This window comes from Hyperolius riggenbachi, chromosome 1 (assembly GCF_040937935.1).
Source record: "Hyperolius riggenbachi isolate aHypRig1 chromosome 1, aHypRig1.pri, whole genome shotgun sequence".
Taxonomy (NCBI): domain Eukaryota; kingdom Metazoa; phylum Chordata; class Amphibia; order Anura; family Hyperoliidae; genus Hyperolius; species Hyperolius riggenbachi.
The window spans coordinates 242,764,620-242,784,323 of NC_090646.1; the positions used below are offsets into that span (position 1 = coordinate 242,764,620).

The window sequence follows — 19,704 nt, forward strand, 5'->3', positions numbered from 1 at the left end:
CAGGGGGTGATTGACGGGTGATTGACTGGTGATTGACAGGTGATCAATGGGTTATTACAGGGAAGAACAGATGTAACTAATGCACTGGCGAATTGATAAGGGGGGTCTGAGGGCAATCTGAGCGTGTAGGCGGGTGATTGGGTGCCCGCAAGGGGCAGATTAGGGTCTGATCTGATGGGTAACAGTGACAGGTAGTGATAGGGGGTGATTGATGGGTAATTAGTGGGTAATTATTGGGTGTTTAGAGGAGACAATAGATGTAAACACTGCGCTTGGGTGGTGATCTGATGTCGGATCTGCGGGCGATCTATTGGTGTGGGTGGGTGATCAGATTGCCCGCAAGGGGCAGGTTAGAGGCTGATTGATGGGTGGCAGTGACAGGGGGTGATTGATGGGTGGCAGTGACAGGGGGTGATTGATGGGTGATTGACAGGTGATTTACAGGTGATCAATGGGTTATTACAGGGAAGAACAGATGTAAATATTGCACTGGTGAATTGATAAGGGGGAGTCTGAGGGCAATCTGAGCGTGTAGGCGGGTGATTGGGTGCCCGCAAGGGGCAGATTAGGGTCTGATCTGATGGGTAACAGTGACAGGTGGTGATAGGGGGTGATTGATGGGTGATTGATGGGTAATTAGTGGGTGTTTAGAGGAGAGAATAGATGTAAACACTGTGTTTGGGTGGTGATCTGATGTCGGATCTGCGGGCGATCTATTGGTGTGGGTGGGTGATCAGATTGCCCGCAAGGGGCAGGTTAGGGGCTGATTGATGGGTGGCAGTGACAGGGGGTGATTGATGGGTGGCAGTGACAGGGGGTGATTGATGGGTGATTGACAGGTGATCAGTGGGTTATTACAGGGAAGAACAGATGTAAATATTGCACTGGCGAATTGATAAGGGGGGATCTGAGGGCAAACTGAGCATGTAGGCAGGTGATTGGGTGCCCGCAAGGGGCAGATTAGGGTCTGATCTGATGGGTAACAGTGACAGGTGGTGATAGGGGGTGATTGATGGGTGATTGATGGGTAATTAGTGGGTGTTTAGAGGAGAGAAAAGATGTAAACATTGCGTTTGGGTGGTGATCTGATGTCGGATCTGCGGGCGATCTATTGGTGTGGGTGGGTGATCAGATTGCCCGCAAGGGGCAGGTTAGGGGCTGATTGATGGGTGGCAGTGACAGGGGGTGATTGATTGGTGATTGACAGGTGATTGACAGGTGATTGACAGGTGATTGTCAGGTGATCAGGGGGGATAGATGCATACAGTACACAGGGACACGGGGGGGGGGGGGTCTGGGGAGAATCTGAGGGGTGGGGGGGTGATCAGGAGGGGGCAGTGGGCAGGGGGGGAGATAAAAAAAAATAGCGTTGACAGATAGTGACAGGGAGTGATTGATGGGTGATTAGGGGGGTGATTGGGTGCAAACAGGGGTCTGGGGGGTGGGCAGGGGGGGGTCTGAGGGGTGCTGTGGGCGATCTGGGGCAGGGGGGGGGAAATTAGTGTGCTTGGTGCAGACTAGGGTGGCTGCAGCCTGCCCTGGTGGTCCCTCGGACACTGGGACCACCAGGGCAGGAGGCAGCCTGTATAATACACTTTGTAAACATTACAAAGTGTATTATACACTTTGTATGCGGCGATCGCAGGGTTAACACCCCGCCGGCGCTTCCGTATAGCCGGCGGGATGTTGCGGCGGGCGAGCGGTGACAGGCGCCGGCGGAGGATCGCGTCACGGATGACGCCATCGCTCCGCCCATGCCCTTACAAGGACCCCCGCCTCTGTGGGTGAGCCGGTCCTTAAGGGCTCCACTTCCCGGCCGCCCCTGTGCGTTAGGCGGTCGGGAAGTGATTAATATAGAACCTCTGCAGAGCTCTATACACATATCCACAAGTATGCAGACTCCCTTTTATTAAAAACAAATGAAAGCAAGAGGGCTATGGTGGCTGCCATGTTTATTTCCTTTTAAATAATACCCATTGCCTGACAGTCCTGCTGACCTCTTAGTAGTAGTATCTGAGTCAGTGATGAGGGAAAATGCTGATATTCTTTTTGCACTAATTTTCGTGAAAATTATGTACAATTCAACCTTAGAGCAAAAATGCCACCGAAAATCATTTTCGATGGCAGTTTATGTGTGTTTTTTTCTCATTTTTCGTGATTTTTTTTACACTAAAAAAAAAATCGATGTTTGTGCTTTTCATGAATTTCCACTGTAAAATTAAAGATTTCAAGTTTTTCATGAATAAAAAATATGTTTTCTTTGACCATGTTGTGAAGATACAAAGTATTTTTGCAAATATTTTTTCAAAATTGAAAATTTTTGAGGGGAAAAAGACTTTGGTGAAAATGCACACACCTGGAACAAGCCTGCAGCTAATCAGACTTAGTAAAAAACATCTGATCTGCATGCTTGTTCATGGTCTATGGCTAAAAGTGTTAGAGGGAGAGCATGAGCAGGACAGCCAGGCAATGTGCATTGTTTAAAAGGAAATCAATGCATCAGCCTCTATATCCCTCTCACTTAAAGGACAGGTCCGAGGTAAAAAAGAAAAATCTACTTGCCTGGGGCTTCCTCCAGCCCCTGGTAACCCATCTTTCCTTTGCCGCAGCTCGGGTGTCCTGGGATCCCTTTTGTATATAGGTTAGTCAGGTGAATAAGTGCACCTAGTATAGGTTCATCAGGTGTATATAGGTCCCAGTGTAGGTTAGTCAGCTTCCCTCCAGAAATGTTAGCAGTGGCAGCGGGTGGGGAATTAACCTCTTCCGTGTTACAAGCAGCTACGGAGCTCAGCATGTCTACAATGTCACTGACAGGAAGTGGAGTCAGTGGTTGGAGACATAGAAGGTGGAGACATGCAGAGCTCAATCACCACTTGGAACGTCGAAGAGGTAAGTTCCCTGCCCGCTGTAAGCATTTCTGGAGGGGGAGCTGGGAGTGCTGAAGGGGGGGCCCTGGGTGAGGGAGGGGGGGAAGTTGGGCCCACCTCTTCACCGCTGTGTGCCCACTGCCCCCTCTTCCTATGCTGCACTCACCTCCTGCTCCTTAAAACGTCCCTGGATGGGCCCCGTAACAGGCTTCACCCCAACGGGCCCCCCTGTGCCCACATCCCTTTCAGTGATGATTGTTATACTTTTGCTAAAGAACTCAGTGACATGGCAGCTATGTAAGATGCTGCTTTTCTGACAAATCAGAAACAAGCTCAACCACACATTGGTAGGTCACACAGACACTGGACGCTATGTATAAAATTGTCTGTCCTTAGTTGCCACACTGTCAATTAAGGGAAATATGTGCTTCAAATTTTAAAAAAAAAATTAGATTGGGCCCTTTTCTCTACAGTACTATGCAGAAGGTGAGGTCCATTAGGAAGTGGATTACTCATGCCGGTGTGAAAGAGCATGAATAGTCTGCACAAATTCACAGCTTTAACCTGACTATCTTTGGGATACACTGGATTATCCAGTGTAAAACTCCATTATCCATCATCAGTGTGTGACCACTGACCTCAGTAATGCTGTCAGGTTCCCAAACATAAAACCCTTTCCTGAACAGTGGAGATTATTGTAGCAGCAATGCAACGAGTGTAGTGTGCAAGTAAAGACATATGGGTGTAGTATTGCAGTCTCCACATGCGTTTAACCTTTTAGTCCATATATAACATAATAAGCTGATTATTTTGTACAAAGCAATGGTAATTACTTATATCAACATATTATTGGGAAGGGAATAACATGTGGGGGGAAGAATTCAATGCAACATGAATTTGTTCATATGTGTCCACTTATTAAGATTGTGCATTTGTTTATCTTTTATATTATATGAAAACATTTATTCTATCCCTTTCTGAATGAGGATGGGAATCATGTGAGATTAGTGTAATTCTCTAATTATATTGCTTGGGCAACCGAAATAAATGAGGTTAGAGCACATGGAAAACATATCAACTCTTCTCTATTTATCTTGTTTGCATGATAGAGGAGTGAAATATTTTATGATCATAACCACTGACCACTTCTATTTTGATTGGTGTCACTTGTTTTAGGAATGCATTATAAAGAGTCTCCACTGCTGAAAGGCATATGGAGTAGCATCAGCATGGTAATCCTCTAACTTGTCCTTGATCTATGAAACTGACAATCTACGTGATTTTTGCTGCACACAGTATTTCTGGGGGAAACTGAAGAAAGTTTTTTTTTTTTTTAAACCACTTCACCAAAGAAAGATGCTGTGTAAAATATTAATAAAAATAGAATGTGATGATTTGAAAATCATTTAAACCCCTTGTCTTGTTTAGTTGTTAAGAGTTCAAAGACAACATAACAAAGCTTGAAACTTATTTTGTGGTATAAAATGAGCATCCAATCAAGGCTAATTTACTATTTAAAAAAACAAAACATTTATAATACCGGTAATAAGAATAATAATCCAAAAAGTCCCAAAATGACAAATGATACTTTGTCATTCCTGTGCTGCCAGCAATTGTTGCAGTGTTGTATGAACACTTTACCTGATACTTTCTGCTGTAAAATATTACTGGAAGGTTATTTTTTAATAAAAAAAGGAAAGAAAAGTAAATACCGGAAAAGTATGGTAACATTGAGTTATGATAATTTGAGAAAGATAGGTTTGCCAAAGACCCCCTCCTCCCTTTTGCAAAGCACTTTTATCCCAATATTAAGGATAAGCGATTCAGCCGAAAGGGAAGCAAGGGTCGAGACAGGTCATTTTGGCTCACATCAATGTAATTCCACGATAGTTGTACTCTGAATTACAGTCCCGCCAAGTTGCTACGACTCGGAGGGGGAATATTATTTTACATCACACGGAATTTCAGCGGCAGCAGGGTGAGCAGTCATTCAGCTCACCCTTACGCCCATTTGATCAGGCGTTATTATTATAATACGTACGGGGCAGGGGTAATGGTATGGGTGTGGGAGGTATGTGGAATGTGGTTTTTACACTTTATTAGGTCTCCTCTCAGGTAAAAGATGTCATTTTGTTACATTTTCATATTTGGCAATAATGTTTGATAATTTAACCACTTGAGGACCGTGGGCTTTACCCCCCTTAAGGACCGGCCACTTTTTTTCCATTCAGACCACTGCAGCTTTCACGGTTTATTGCTCGCTCATACAACCTACCACCTAAATGAATTTTGGCTCCTTTTCTTGTCACTAATAAAGCTTTCTTTTGGTGCTATTTGATTGCGCCTGCGATTTTTACTTTTCATTATATTCATCAAAAAAGACATGAATTTTGGCAAAAAAATGATTTTTTTAACTTTCTGTGCTGACATTTTTCAAATAAAGTAAAATTTCTGTATACATGCAGCGCGAAAAATGTGGACAAACATGTTTTTGATAAAAAAAAACCCATTCAGTGTATATTTATTGGTTTGGGTAAAAGTTATAGCGTTTACAAACTATGGTGCAAAAAGTGAATTTTTCCATTTTCCAGCATCTATGACTTTTCTGACCACCTGACATGTTTCATGAGGGGGCTAGAATTCCAGGATAGTATAAATACCCCCCAAATGACCCCATTTTGGAAAGAAGACATCCCAAAGTATTCACTGAGAGGCATAGTGAGTTCATAGAAGATATTAATTTTTGTCACAAGTAAGCGGAAAATGACACTTTGTGACAAAAAAAAAAAGTTTCCATTTCTTCTAACTTGCGACAAAAAAAAATGAAATCTGCCACGGACTCACCATGCCCCTCTCTGAATACCTTGAAGTGTCTACTTTCCAAAATGGGGTCATTTGTGGGGTGTGTTTACTGTCCTCGCATTTTGGGGGGTGCTAATTTGTAAGCACCCCTGTAAAGCCTAAAGGTGCTCATTGGACTTTGGGCCCCTTAGCGCAGTGAGGCTGCAAAAAAGTGCCACACATGTGGTATTGCCGTACTCAGGAGAAGTAGTATAATGTGTTTTGGGGTGTATTTTCACACATACCGATGCTGGGTGGGAGAAATATCTCTGTAAATGACAATTTTTTAATTTTTTTTACACACAATTGTCCATTTACAGAGATCTTTCTCCCACTCAGCATGGGTATGTGTACAAATACACCCCAAAACACATTATACTACTTCTCCTGAGTACGACGATACCACATGTGTAGCACTTTTTTGCACCCTAACTGCGCTAAGGGGCCCAAAGTCCAATGAGTACCTTTAGGATTTCACAGGTCACTTTGAGAAATTTCGTTTCAAGACTACTCCTCACGGTTTAGGGCCCCTAAAATGCCAGGACAGTATAGGAACCCCACAAATGACCCCATTTTAGAAAGAAGACACCCCAAGGTATTCCGTCAGTAGTACGGTGAGTTCATAGAAGATTTTATTTTTTGTCACAAGTTAGCGGAAAATGACACTTTGTGAAAAAAAACAATAAAAATCAATTTCCGCTAACTTGTGACAAAAAATAAAATCTTCTATAAACTCACCGTACTACTAACAGAATACCTTGGGGTGTCTTCTTTCTAAAATGGAGTCATTTGTGGGGTTCCTATACTGTCCTGGCATTTTAGGGGCCCTAAACCGTGAGGAGTAGTCTTAAAACAAAATTTCTCAAAATGACCTGTGAAATCCTAAAGGTACTCATTGGACTTTGGGCCCCTTAGCGCAGTTAAGGTGCAAAAAAGTGCCACACATGTGGTATCGCCGTACTCGGGAGAAGTAGTACAATGTGTTTTGGGGTGTATTTTTACACATACCCATGCTGGGTGGGAGAAATAACTCTGTAAATGGACAATTGTGTGTAAAAAAATCAAAAGATTGTCATTTACAGAGGTATTTCTCCCACCCAGCATGGGTATGTGTAAAAATACACCCCAAAACACATTAGACTACTTCTCCCAAATACGGCGATACCACATGTGTGGCACTTTTTTGCACCCTAACTGCGCTAAGGGGCCCAAAGTACAATGAGTACCTTTAGGATTTCACAGGTCATTTTTGTTTCAAGACTACTCCTCACGGTTTAGGGCCCCTAAAATGCCAGGGCAGTATAGGAACCCCACTAATGACCCCATTTTAGAAAGAAGACACCCCAAGGTATTCCGTTAGGAGTATGGTGAGTTCATAGAAGTTTTTATTTTTTTGTCACAAGTTAGCGGAAATTGATTTTAATTGTTTTTTTTTCACAAAGTGTCATTTTCCGCTAACTTGTGACAAAAAATAAAATCTTCTATGAACTCACCATACTCCTAACGGAATACCTTTGGGTGTCTTCTTTCTAGAATGGGGTCATTTGTGGGGTTCCTATACTGCCCTGGCATTTTAGGGGCCCTAAACCGTGAGGAGTAGTCTTGAAACCAAATGTCGCGAAATGACCTGTGAAATCCTAAAGGTACTCATTGGACTTTGGGCCCCTTAGCGTACTTAGGGTGTAAAAAAGTGCCACACATGTAGTACCGCCGTACTCAGGAGAAGTAGTATAATGTGTTTTGGGGTGTATTTTTACACATACCCATGCTAAGTGGGAGAAATATCTCTGTAAATGGACAATTGTTTGATTTTTTTTACACACAATTGTCCATTTACATAGAAATTTCTCCCACCCAGCATGGGTATGTGTAAAAATACACCCCAAAACACATTATACTACTTCTCCTGAGTACGGCGGTACCACATGTGCGACACTTTTTTGCAGCCTAGGTGCGCTAAGGGGCCCAACGTCCTATTCACAGGTCATTTTGAGGCATTTGTTTTCTAGACTACTCCTCGCGGTTTAGGGCCCCTAAAATGCCAGGGCAGTATAGGAACCCCACAAGTGACCCCATTTTAGAAAGAAGACACCCCAAGGTATTCCGTTAGGTCTATGGTGAGTTCATAGAAGATTTTATTTTTTGTCACAAGTTAGTGAAAAATGACACTTTGTGAAAAAACCCCAATAAAAATCAATTTCCGCTAACTTTTGACAAAAAATAAAATCTTCTATGAACTCGTCATACACCTAACAGAATACCTTGGGGTGTCTTTTTTTCTAAAATGGGGTCACTTGTGGGGTTCCTATACTGCCCTGGCATTTTACGGGCCCAAAACCGTGAGTAGTCTGGAAACCAAATGTCTCAAAATGACTGTTCAGGGGTATAAGCATCTGCAAATTTTGATGACAGGTGGTCTATGAGGGGGCGAATTTTGTGGAACCGGTCATAAGCAGGGTGGCCTTTTAGGTGACAGGTTGTATTGGGCCTGATCTGATGGATAGGAGTGCTAGGGGGGTGACAGGAGGTGATTGATGGGTGTCTCAGGGGGTGGTTAGAGGGGAAAATAGATGCACTGGGGAGGTGATTGGAAGGGGGTCTGAGGGGGATCTGAGGGTTTGGCCGAGTGATCAGGAGCCCACACGGGGCAAATTAGGGCCTGATCTGATGGGTAGGTGTGCTAGGGGATGACAGGAGGTGATTGATGGGTGTCTCAAGGTGTGATTAGAGGGGGGAATAGATGCAAGCAATGCACTGGCGAGGTGATCAGGGCTGGGGTCTGAGGGCATTCTGAGGGTGTGGGCGGGTGATTGAGTGCCCTAGGGGCAGATAGGGGTCTAATCTGATAGGTAGCAGTGACAGGGGGTGATTGATGGGTAATTAGTGGGTGTTTAGGGTAGAGAACAGATATAAACACTGCCCTTGGGAGGTGATCTGACGTCGGATCTGCGGGCGAACTATTGGTGTGGGTGGGTGATCAGATTGCCCGCAAGGGGCAGGTTAGGGGCTGATTGATGGGTGGCAGTGACAGGGGGTGATTGATGGGTGGCAGTGACAGGGGGTGATTGATGGGTGGCAGTGGCAGGGGGTGATTGATGGGTGATTGATAGGTGATTGACAGGTGATTGACAGGTAATCAGTGGGTTATTACAGGGGAGAACAGATGTAAATATTGCACTGGCGAATTGATAAGGGGGGGTCTGAGGGCAATCTGAGCGTGTAGGCGGGTGATTGGGTGCCCGCAAGGGGCAGATTAGGGTCTGATCTGATGGGTAACAGTGACAGGTGGGGATAGGGGGTGATTGATGGGCGATTGATGGGTAATTTGTGGGTGTTTAGAGGAGAGAATAGATGTAAACACTGCGCTTGGGTGGTGATGTGATGTCGGATCTGCGGGCGATCTATTGGTGTGGGTGGGTAATCAGTTTGCCCACAAGGGGCAGGTTAGGGGCTGATTGATGGGTGGCAGTGACAGGGGGTGATTGATGGGTGGCAGTGACAGGGGGTGATTGATGGGTGATTGATAGGTGATTGACAGGTGATTGACAGGTAATCAGTGGGTTATTACGGGGAGAACAGATGTAAATATTGCACTGGCGAATTGATAAGGGGGGGTCTGAGGGCAATCTGAGCGTGTAGGCGGGTGATTGGGTGCCCGCAAGGGGCAGATTAGGGTCTGATCTGATGGGTAACAGTGACAGGTGGTGATAGGGGGTGATTGATGGGTGATTGATGGGTAATTAGTGGGTGTTTAGAGGAGACAATAGATGTAAACACTGCGCTTGGGTGGTGATCTGATGTCGGATCTGCGGGCGATCTATTGGCGTGGGTGGGTGATCAGTTTGCCCGCAAGGGGCAGGTTAGGGGCTGATTGATGGGTGGCAGTGACAGGGGGTGATTGATGGGTGGCAGTGACAGGGGGTGATTGATGGGTGATTGACAGGTCATCAGTGGGTTATTACAGGGAAGGAGAGATGTAAATATTGCCCTGGCGAATTGATAAGTGGGGGTCTGAGGGCAATCTGAGCGTGTAGGCGGGTGATTGGGTGCCCGCAAGGGGCAGATTAGGGTCTGATCTGATGGGTAACAGTGACAGGTGGTGATAGGGGGGTGATTGATGGGTAATTAGTGGGTGTTTAGAGGAGAGAATAGATGTAAACACTGCGCTTGGGAGGTGATCTGATCTCGGATCTGCGGGCGATCTATTGGTGTGGGTGGGTAATCAGATTGCACGAAAGGGGCAGGTTAGGGGCTGATTGATGGGTGGCAGTGACAGGGGGTGATTGATGGGTGATTGACAGGTAATTGACAGGTGATTGACAGGTGATCAGGGGGGATAGATGCATACAGTACATGGGGAGGGGGGTCTGGGGGGGGGGGTCTGGGGAGAATCTGAGGGGTGGGGGGGTGATCAGGAGGGAGCAGGGGGCAGGGGGGATAAAAAAAAAATAGCGTTGACAGATAGTGACAGGGAGTGATTGATGGGTGATTAGGGGGGTGATTGGGTGCAAACATGGGTCTGGGGGGTGGGCAGGGGGGGGTCTGATGGGTGCTGTGGGCGATCTGGGGCAGGGGGGGGGGAAATTAGTGTGCTTGGTGGTGCAGACTAGGGTGGCTGCAGCCTGCCCTGGTGGTCCCTCGGACACTGGGACCACCAGGGCAGGAGGCAGCCTGTATAATACACTTTGTAAACATTACAAAGTGTATTATACACTTTGTATGCGGAGATCGTCGGGTTAACATCCCGCCGGCGCTTCCGTATGGCCGGCGGGATGTTGCGGCGGGTGAGCGGCGACAGGCGGAGGATCGCGTCACGGATGACGCGATCGCTCCGCCCATGCCCCTACAAGGACCGCCGCCATTTGTCTATACGGCGGTCCTTGCGGGGTCCACTTCCCGCCGCCAATTGTCAATACGGCGGTCGGGAAGTGGTTAAAACTCCCACACTGTGAACAAATAGACGCACAGGATTATAAATCCCCAATACAGGCACAAATGTTTTTATCGATGTTTTGAAGGTCTTTCTTTGTTCATTTCACAAGTGGCTTTATTATCTAATGCTACATAATCCACTTGTAAAATATTGTGCCCCTTTCTACAACACTGATGGCTTGTACTGTATGCTGCCATCTTTTTGGACAGACTCAGATTGTGACGGCCCCCTTCCAGTCTGAATAGTGGAAATGAAGCAATCCATACATCAATTGTAGCCACTCCCATAAGCTGCCCATTAACTGTACAATTTTTTCACCAAATGCAATCTTTCGTGGTATTTTGAAAGATCGTAACTAATCAGAAGGCAATTATCATTTGTTCACATGTACTGAATGATTCTTTCCTCAAATTCGATCATAAAATCCAACTTTCGGATCAGTTTTATCCTATTTAGCAATTGACTAAGGAATCTTTCCTTATTAATTGCCTTAATAAATGGCGACTTTTCTATACTATTCGATCATTAAAATCACACCCAAAAAATCGCTTTGGTGAAAAATTTGTACCGTTAATCGGCACCTATGGAGGCTAAAAGCTCTCCAATGGGATTTTAGCTGCAGAAAACTCTTTTCTTTACAAACCCTTCCCCCCCCCCTTCAAAAACATTTAATCACCACGATTTGGTCGTATGGCATGTTCAGATGTTGGTTGTAAAGCCCAGAGATTGGCTTTAAATCAGAGCGACATCTGACAAAAGTATCTGCATCTGGTGCTTTCTGCCTATATGCCTTGTACAAACTATAAAGATTGGCAGTGGATCAACAATGGTCAGGACATGGTTTTCATGGCTTGGAACCTCATTTCCAGTGATGAGAAATCTTAGTGCTATGACATACAAAATTTTACATTCTAGAGAAATGTGTGATTTTTTTGTTTGCTTTGTAAATTATTTTTTCATAGTGGTTTACATTATACATATAATGATAAAATATTGGGCATAAACCTGCCACTGGTGGAACAAATAGAATGAAAACAACCTCACGGATTAACATGTTCATGCCTCATAGAGCATAAACATTCTGAACTTGTCTTCATTTTACACATCTTTCATGCTCTCTACAAGACCTGTATGTTTTTTTTTCTATTTTCTCTTGGGCTTTCGTGCATTGCTTTTTTTGTATATCAAAACAGAGAAGCTTTTCAAAACCAAGGAACAATAAGCAATCCTAAATGCACATCTGATGAGCCATACACTTTTCTTTTAATTAACTTATTTTCATTTTTCAATGAAATACCACTGCAAGTTTGAATGGGTCTATAAGTTTGAGAAGTTTTACTCTTGAATGAGTAGATATGAGCTGGAGTGCTCATATTCTGAAGAATTTAGCTGAAAGTTACTCTTTTCTGAACAGGTGCATTTATCAACTTCACTAATCATTGTGCTTGGGTGAAAATGCCCACAACAATGTCCCAAAAGTGTTAAAAAAAACCCATAATGGAGTGTTTCTGTTGTCCACATTCATTGACCATGTAGCAAGTCTGCAAGACAAATTCAAAATACTGTCTGCTATAAAAACTTTGCTATACGCATCCTAACTATTGGGTTAATACTGATGGATAGACAGAGGAAAGTCGAGGACTCCAAGAATTCAGTCAGGACGCACATTTTCCAATGATATGAAAAGATGAAGACTAGCACACTACAGCAGCAGCTCACAACGCTGAGATAAATTCTCTCGGGAAATGTGTTTTTATGCCCTGGGAGGATTTTAATTCATAGTAGAGGTTATTCACTCATCACACTGTTCTAGAAACACCACTGAGTATTTAGAGGAATATTTAGAAGAGTCCTAGAAAAGTATTAAAGCCAGATGATCAGCAGTACAGCAATCAGAGAACATAACCTTTCCAAAAGGAGGACAGCAATAGCAGTTTCCACCATGCATCCAAGATTGGTGTACTCTGAATGCCTGTGTGATAGAGATGGCAATTCAGCCTGTTGAATGGAATAGCAAACCTTCATTTGGGTCGGAATTTGCAGCTTGGCAGATCCTGGACCCACGATACAGGGTTTGCTGTTTGCCTGCCAAACAGCATGTTCAACCCATTTCATGTCACAATCTTTCATTGTCACCTGTCACCCGTTACTCTGGCTCACCACCGCAGCAGGTTCCTCTAATGCTCTGAGACTAGATGCTCCAGTGTAGCTCAGGACCTTCAGGTGTTGTGCAGATGGGATAATTAATAGACACAGTCTTGGATTGGTTTGCGTTAATTTTCAGGTATTTTTTGTACTCACCAATATTTTCACCTCTCTACATCTTCAAATATATATTTATTGATATTGGGTCATTTATTCAAAAGCATGCCTGTTCTCAATGCAGTACATAGTTTTCAGTGAATTGCTATACTGTATCTCTGATGTACTGTACTGATTTCAGCATAGAAGCCTATGATTTTTTTTTATTTCATGCTTGGTAGTAAGGTGCCTGTGTGCTCATTCAGTATAAATGGAGGACTTTTGTGTTTAGAAATGCCATGTTAGAATTCCTGGAACTATGAATCCTATCAGAGATAATTACTTTGCCACCACACTAAGAGAAAAGGCATATTTAAAACTTTAAGATTCTATTTAAACCAAACCTCTTTTGTACTATTCTCCACATGTCTGGACTTGACTTTTAAATCACCTTTAATGACTAAAGTCATAGAAATAGCACTTGAAAGCCCTTATTTATGCAAACATATGACAACCTCTCCTATACGAAAGGGAAAAAGTGAGCAGTTTTAGTTATAGAAATATAATAGTACAAAATTGCTTTTCCATGTAATTGCAGACCTCAGCTTAACCACAGCTTTTACATGGACCTATGGACCTCTGGTACAATGCAAATTATGCAGCTCCTTTTCTATGGGTGTAACACAGATACAACATGGAAAATACTGCAGAAGAATAGGTATTCAGAACCTTTTCTTTCAGCATAATTGTTGCTGCAGCCACCAGTCTGATGCAGACGTATTCTTCTATTTTGCTTTGGTATCTTGTATCTGATTAACATATATCTTTCAGGAAAAACGCAAATTTATTTTAATGCTTCTAAATACAGTTATTGCCAGTAATAAATATATATGTGTATATGTGACTTATGACGCTGTGTTCTAAAAGTAAATGCTAATTTTCTGAAAAATCATAGGGAATGGGATTAGTCTTAGTACAACAGGGAGTAGCTTAGATAGCATGTTCAGATTTTATTCTATGTTTTCAAATGTTTAGAGCCAATATAGTTGCTGTTGAAATATGGATACTGGTGATTAAGTCAGGATCCATTTTGCTTAGTGATGTACCTGGATATGGAGGGTCCAAGTCTGGCTTCTGCTGGGGCAACTACACATTATGGGGCCTCATAATGAAATTTAGCCTAAATCCTCAACCCAAGGTATATTTAGCTTGCTGAAATATTTAGCAGAGCCTCCCAAGCTGTTATGCTTACGTGATTTTCCATATCAACACACTGTCAACATCCAACACTGTCAACATGTCAACTGTCAAGATCCTGTATCCCTCCATTCAAGTTCTGCTGGTCAGTGTATTTATACAGGTAAGTGTCTGGCATTTACAGGGCTAATTGGTAAAAAGAGGACAAACTGGTTTCTCACCTACTGTGTTTACCTCAAATTGCGATCATTCCAATTTAGATTTTGTTTTTACCTTTTTCGAATCTGACAACTTAAAATCAACACCAAGCGGAATCCAGCACTACTTTTGTAAAACGTCAACTTTATTAAATATCTTTAAAACTGGTACAGAGGAAGACAGAACGTAGCTGCAGTGTGTTCTTTCTTCCACTGTACAAGTTTAAAAGATATTTAATAAAGTGGATGCTTTAAAGAAGTAGTGCTGGATTCCGCTTGGTGAAGATTTTGAGGACCTGAGGAAACACAGAACCTATACTTTGCTCATTTCAATCCAGTCTTTTGAGTATGACTTTAACCTGCTTTGGTACCTACTTAAAATCAAAAAGCTTAATCCACAAAACCCAAGCCCCTGTGTTGCAGAATTTGTCACCAGCTTTCTAAATCATGATTTTACTATTCATTATTGATGTGAAACATTAATAAACTTCACTTACATAAAATAGAACACACAGATATTGGAGCAATGTGGCATGGGGATAATTATGAAAGACGGTTAGACTGATGGATGGCTGAGACAATATCCATGAAAACATGAAGTTGGTATATGTAGAATATACTTCTGCCTCCCTTTGGTGGATGCTTTTGTAATGGCGGTAGCCCTGGTTGCTCTATGTGCTATGGAAGTCTAGGTTTTATATCACAGTTAATCAAGATGATGACTTGATATAAGAATTCAATAGTGGGCTGAAGCACCATGAGAAAGCCAATTGGCAGAGCTGGCTGTAGATATCATTCATGACACATCAGGCAGTAGCAGAAACAGAATCTTAAAAGCCATACTTCAGTCTCCCATTTTGAATGCATTTGATAGTACAGTTACACAAATTAACAGGTCCTAACTTGTTGAGACATTCATAGGAACTTGCACGTTGAGGACGTCTTCTGGTTCTCTTTATGAAGTGAAAAGCCTTATTGACACTATGAACACTGTTCTCTCTTATTTTATGGAGAGCACATGGCAATTTGATTCTAATCAGGGGACATATGGCTCCCTTATTGAATTTAATAAAGTGTTGGGGCTTGTCTTGCTGGGGCACAGATTCTAAGAAGTGATCTGATTTTGCCAGAGCTTCCACCCCAGTATAATCACCTTTAGTAGGTAAGGGGATAACTTTGCTTTTGCTTAGTTCATTGTTATAGCCCTCAACTAAGCCCTCTGCTGGACACAGATCACTAGGGATATTGATGGACAGAGGAGGTACAGAGTCAAGCAGGCCAGTGCAAATAGCCAACTGATCATCTTCAGTCAAGCTGGGGTCAGAAGCCAGAGCATTAGTGTCAGTTGAGCCTTGTTGAGAAACCAAAGGATAAGTATCAGTCAAGCTAGGGTCAAAAGCCAGAGAACCAGTGTCAACCATGCTGTGTTTTTAAACCAGAGGATCTGTATCCCAAGGTGAGGGTACATTAGTTGGAGGATCAGTGTCGTAAGGCCAGGGTACATGAGTTGGAGCTTTAGATCAGACTGCAGGGGCCAGAATTCAGAATTAGTCTGTTCAGGGTAAGGGTTAAGGATTAGAAAAATACACAGCACTGCAGAGTGCCTGCCTGTGGTTGGTACTGACATGCCCATTCGCACATGTACTGCCCAGCACCTGAATATACTACATGCACCCATGATCACATGGACAGATGAGCCTGTGTCCAGAGCTATCTCTGTGACATAATAGCTTAAACATAAATAGTTATTTCAAATAATATTGCTTTGTGAATGTAGCTATGCTTAGTATATTGACTTTGCATACTGTTTAGTCAGTCTGTCACAGTGAATAACGACATTCCAACATATGACCTTTTAGTCATTAAGCATGACAACTAATATAGCAGTTTTAGCCATTAGGATCAAAAATTAAAACATTTTCGGCCCATTTATGAAGAGTTATGCCAGAATAATGACAGCGTATCATGAAATTTCCTGATTAAATTATAAGTCATTTCAAATTTCCGGCAGTGTCTTTGTCATCCATAGCTTTGTCATTCTGGATTTTCAACAGATTTTCACATTAAATAACAGTGCAAATGCCTCGTGAAGCTGAATAAAAAAAATAACATTTATAGTTCTAATCCATGAATATGGCTTATAATGGATACTGTAGTCTTTTTCCTGTCTTTTTATTTGTATGTTGAACTAGCAAACGATAATTAGCAGATATCAGATGCTATTTGTCTAATGTATATTTCACAATGTCAACAGTAAAAAAAGTAAGTCCATCAGGATATTAATTCTTTATATTCTTCCTATCACCATATACATTACATAGCAGCTGTTTTGTAAAGACAGGTGGGTAAAAAAACATTTAATTTAAAATATTAATTCTGATTGGTGGTTACAATTTTGCTTCAGTTCTCTTCACACCTGAGTATGTAAATTAGCATCAAAGTTTACCACATTTTCCATAATGTACCCTTGTTATCCAATTCTCTTATTTTCATTAACCAGTTCGGCCTTTCTGGACGAGCTTTCTCGTCCAGAAAGGCACTGCTGCTTTCAATGCGTGGTGTGCGCGATCGGGCGCGCGCCCGCGCGCGCACCCGCCGCCCGCCGCTAGCTCCCCGATCAGTGAATGGGAATATAATTCCCATTCACCGATCTAACTTCCCCGCAGAAATACCGACGCTTTCTCTCCAGAGAGCGTGGTATTTCTGCCCCCAGGAAACAACTCCTCTGAATTTTGGTTCCTGGATGCGAGATCGTTCGCATCCAGGACTTTTCTCACTTTTCTTACAAATAGTAAACTGCACCCACATACATTTTTAATTAAAGAATTTGCTTATTTTACATGTAAAATAAGCAGTTTCCCTCCCACACCAAAAATTACCCACATACATTTATTATTAAAAAAAAAAAAAAAAAAAAATACAATTAAAAAAAAACATCATAAATAGTTACCCAAAGGTCTAAACTTTTTAAATATACATGTCAAGAGAGTATGTTATTATATTATTTAAAACCATAAGCTTATGTGATGGACGCAAATTGAAAAACTGCACCTTTATTTCTAAATGAAATATCGGCACCATAAATTGTGATAGGGACATTGTTTAAATGGTGTAATTAACGGGACAGATGGGCAAATAAAATACATGGGTTTTAATTACGGTAGCGTATATTAATTTTAAACTATAATGGCCAAAAACTGAGAAATAATGAATTTTTTCCGTTTTTTCCTTATTCTTCCTGTTAAAATGCATTTACAGTAAAGTGGCTCTTAGCAAAATGTACCCCCCAAAGAAAGCCTAATTGGTGGCAGAAAAAACAAGATATAGATCAATTCATTGTGATAAGTAGCAATAAGGTTATAGGCGAATGAATGGGAGGTGAACGTTGCTCGGATGCATGAGATTTTCGGCACTGCGGCGCTGAACCGGTTAAATATGCTAGATACATGGTGTTGCTTAAAACAGGGGTGGAGGTGCCCAGTGCATAAAAGATAGGCTAATAAAGCTGTTAATCTTATAAACAGAGAGGTGATTTTACCTCTCTTGAAGAATTTGGACCAGTTTATTGAAAAAAAAGGTATTTTATTTGAGCACTATCTTTTATGCATTGGACGTCCCCACCCCTGTTTTAGTGTCTTGACATACCTCTTTAGAGGTGATAGTTTTTTTAGTTTGTCCTAAAGAACATTTGGAGTGCCACCAACCAGTTCCTATTACAGACCAGGGAAACTGAGCGGGGACGGTTTATTTCCTACCTGCCCTGATGGTGGTTGCAAAGATTAGCAACCTACCTTTGTGAGTATATACATCCTTAGCATTTCACTTTTCTGAATCTTACACAATTCTGTACCATTGGGCTTCTGGTCTTCTTTTGTCTTTTAGATGAGCCTGGGGTTGTTACAATCGACATAAGCTAGATCCATAGTGCTGTGACCTTTGCTCTAAGGCCCCTTTAATAGATAACAGAATTGCATTTGCTGCACATCTAATGCATGTCAGTGGGATTTAATTTACTGTATGTTGTATTGTGATTTTTCATATGCAAATTTTCTGCAGTAAAAAATCCATCTGATCCACACAAATGGTCGGCACCTCCACACACAAAAAAAGTCATTTTACGTATAAAACATAGTTCTTTATTTCATCTTGTTAAAAAAAGGTTCCATAAAAAGGGTGTCAAACAGCATAGGGCTACTACCTGCAACACCCGCTGTTTCAGACCTCCTGGTCTTTCCTCAGGCTGGACAGCTGTCCACAGCAGTGTGGGGCTGTCCAGCCTGAGCAGGTGGTGCCGACCATTTCTGTGGATCACTGTGCTACTGTGGTACTTAAGGTACTGAAGGACGTTTGGTCTTGGGCACTCCACTTCTATTTTTTGCATGGGTGCTGATCACACAAAAAGTTGTAAAAAATCCATCTGGCATGTATGCTTTTCTTTTTGCAGTGGACATGCAATTCGCATATCAATTTAAAGCGGAATATAACCCAGCATTTCAACTTTGCTCTAAAACATTATTTACAGCATATTATATGCAACCAGCATTTTTTTTTTACTAGACCAGCATTGGAAGGGTTACACACAGCGCTTTAAAGTTCCGTGGAGATAAATGCTGCCACAGCCGAAGTTTAGTTAGATACATTTAAGTAAACACAATGTAACAAGTGAGGAATGTGACACACACTCTGACTGTGCAGGAGCTCCCAGACACAGAGAGAGAGTGAGTCACATTCCTCACTTGTTACATTGTGTTTACTTAAATGTATCTATCTAAACTTCGGCTGCGGCAGCATTTCTCTCCACGGAACTTTAAAGCTCTGTGTGTAACCCTTCCAATGCTGGTCTAGTAAAAAAAAAATGCTGGTTGCATATAATATGCTGTAAAGTTTTAGAGCAAAGTTGAAATGCTGGGTTATATTCCGCTTTAAGTCTATGGAAGTGCAGAAAAAAAATCACATTTGATATGTGAAAGTTGCAACCGCTTTTGAAGTCACCTAGATACATTTTCATGAATATTACCTTCATTTTAAGGCATGGAAAAATCAGGATCCCAAAAATCACATCAAAACAGAAACAAAAAAGCAAAATTGCAGAGGAAAATGATTAAAGGACAAACCAAAAAATGATAAGCTAAGTGTTGAGGCTGCTGATTCAGTGCCATCTTGGATAGTTGGATAGCCAGACACATGAACTCATTCTTCCCCTCGGCTGTCAGGCTCTTAAACTCCCTCCACATACTACCATCAGGGAATCCCCCCAGTGGGCTGCGGAGCAGGCCGTGACATAGCCAATCAATCAACCATATAATCAACTGACACCCTGGACTAATGTCAGACTGGAAAATTACAGGAGGAGAACTGCTATGTACAATGTACAATGTAAACCGTGTTTCTGATGTTCCCCTGCTTGTTGACTGCATATATGTGCACC

The 19,704-nt window shown here is 42.3% G+C and overlaps 1 protein-coding gene across 5 annotated transcripts in view; it reads left to right on the forward strand.

Moving 5' to 3' along the window:
• The window catches only part of STPG2 (sperm tail PG-rich repeat containing 2), a 1,022,085-nt gene that overhangs the window by 452,804 nt on the left and 549,577 nt on the right, over positions 1-19,704 (forward strand). The gene's annotated exons all lie outside the window — the stretch shown is intronic.